The sequence below is a fragment of the Hordeum vulgare genome, chromosome 2H, assembly GCF_904849725.1.
Source record: "Hordeum vulgare subsp. vulgare chromosome 2H, MorexV3_pseudomolecules_assembly, whole genome shotgun sequence".
NCBI lineage: Eukaryota > Viridiplantae > Streptophyta > Magnoliopsida > Poales > Poaceae > Hordeum > Hordeum vulgare.
In genome coordinates, this window is record NC_058519.1 from 306,865,829 (window position 1) to 306,868,586 (window position 2,758).

Consider the following 2,758-nt stretch of genomic DNA (forward strand, 5'->3'; position numbering starts at 1 on the left):
ATGATACTGGATCATGGGACTACAATCGGTTGAAATTGGAATTTCATCAAAAGTTTTATCCTATGCATTTAGTACATCGTGATCGGAATTATATTTATAACTTTTGGCCTCGTGACAGGGAAAACATAGCTCAAGCTTGGGGAGGCTTAAATCAATGCTATATTCATGCCCCAATCATGAGCTCTCGAGAGAAATTATCACTCAAAACTTTTATGCTCGGCTTTCTCATGAAGATCGTACCATGCTTGACACTTCTTGTACCGGTTATTTTACGAAGAAGGATATTGACCACAAGTGGAATTTATTGGAAAGAATCAAACGTAACTCTGAAGATTGGGAGCTTGAAGAAGGTAAGGAGTCAGGTATGAATTTCCAGTTTGATTGCGTTAAATCTTTTGTTGAAACAAACACTTTTAGAGATTTTAGCGCTAAGTATGGACTTGACTCTGAGATAGTAGCTTCTCTATGTGAATCTTTTGCTGCTCATGTTGATCTTCCCAAAGAGAAGTGGTTTAAGTATCATCCTCCTGTAGAAGTCAACATAGTTAAACCCAACCTAGTTGAAGAGAAAGTCATTGCCTTTAGTGATCCTATTGTTCCTTGTGCCTACGCTCAGAAACCACCTTACCCTGCTAGGAAAAAGGATTATTCTAAAGCTCCAAATGTGATACGTAGGGGTTACATTAAACCACTTTCACCCCGTGAGGAAATTAGAGTTGAACCTAGTGTTGCTATTATCAAAGATCTCTTAGCCGAAGACATAGACGGGCATGTTACCAAATTCTGTGAGGACTCCGCTAGAATTGCTAAACCTCACGCGAAAGACAAATACATACCTGTAGTTGGCCTGCCCGTTGTTTCTGTCAAGATAGGAGATCACTGTTATCATGGTTTATGTGATATGGGTGGTAGTGTTAGTGCAATACCCCGATCCCTATATGATGAAATCAAAGATGAGATTGCACCTGCTGAGTTAGAACCCATTGATGTCACTATTACGCTAGCTAATAGAGACACTATCTGCCCTCTGGGAATTGTGAGAGACATAGAAGTCCTGTGTGGTAAGACGAAGTATCCTACTGATTTCCTTGTCCTTGCTACTGCACAAGATAGCTTTTGTCCCATCATATTTGGTAGACCCTTTCTCAACACTGTCAATGCTCATATTGATTGCATTAAGCAGACTGTCACTGTTGGTTTTGAAGGTGTGTCTCATGAATTTAACTTCTCCAAGTTTGGAAGACAACCCCATGAAAAAGAGTCGTCTGGTAGGGATGAAATCATTGCTCTTGCCTCTATTGCCGTGCCTCCTACGAATCCTTTAGAGCAATATCTGCTTGAGCATGAAAATGATATGCATATGGATGAAAGAGATGAGATAGATAAAATTGTTTTAGAACAATATCCTATTCTCAAGAATAATCTGCCTGTTGAACTGCTTGGGGATCCTCCCCCACCAATGGGTGATCCTGTGTTCAAGCTAAAACAGTTACCAGATACTCTTAAGTATGCCTACCTTGATGGGAAGGAGATATATCCTGTTATTATTAGAGCTCACCTCTCGGATCACGAAGAGAAGAAGTTATTAAAAACTTTGAGGAAGCATCGTGCGGCTATTGTATATACTCTTGATGATCTTAAGGGTATTAGTCCCACTCTATGTCAGCACAAGATTAAAATTGATCTTGATTCTAAACCAGTTACTGATCATCAAAGGAGATTAAATCCTAAGATGAAAGAGGTCGTGAGAAAAGAAATATTAAAGCTTCTGGAAGCAGGAATCATTTATCCTGTTGCTGATAGTGATTGGGTAAGTCCAGTACATTGTGTACCTAAGAAGGGAGGTATCACCGTCGTTCCAAATGATAAGAATGAACTAATCCCACAGAGGATTATTACTGGCTATAGGATGGTGACAAACTTCCGGAAACTGAACAAGGCAACCAGGAAAGACCATTATCCTTTGCCGTTTATCGACCAAATGCTAGAAAGGCTATCTAAACATACACACTTCTGCTTTCTAGACGGTTATTCAGGTTTCTCGCAAATACCTGTTGCACAATCTGATCAGGAGAAAACCACTTTCACCTGCCCCTTCGGTACCTTTGCTTATAGACATATGCCTTTTGGCTTGTGCAATGCACCTGCCACCTTTCAAAGATGTATGATGGCTATATTCTCTGACTTTTGTGAAAAGACTGTTGAGGTTTTCATGGATGATTTCTCCGTTTACGGTTCTTCCTTTGACGATTGCCTCATCAACCTTGATCGAGTCTTACAGAGATGCAAAGATACCAACCTCGTCTTGAACTGGGAGAAGTGCCACTTCATGGTTAATGAAGGCATCGTCTTAGGACCCAAAATCTCTGAGAAAGGCATTGAAGTTGATAAGGCTAAGGTTGATGCAATTGAGAAAATGCCTTACCCCACAGATACCAGAGGTATACGAATTTTCCTAGGTCATGCTGGTTTCTATAGAAGGTTCATTAAAGACTTCTCTATGATTTCTAGGCCTCTTACGAACCTCTTGCAGAAGGATGTTCCTTTTGTTTTTGATGAGGATTGTGAGGAAGCTTTCGAAATACTTAAGAAGGCCTTGATAACCGCACCTATTGTTCAACCACCTGATTGGAACTTGCCCTTTGAAATCATGTGCGATGCTAGTGATTATGCTGTTGGTGCTGTTCTAGGACAAAGAGTTGACAAGAAGTTGAATGTTGTTCACTACGCTAGTAAAACTCTAGACAGTGCCCAAAGA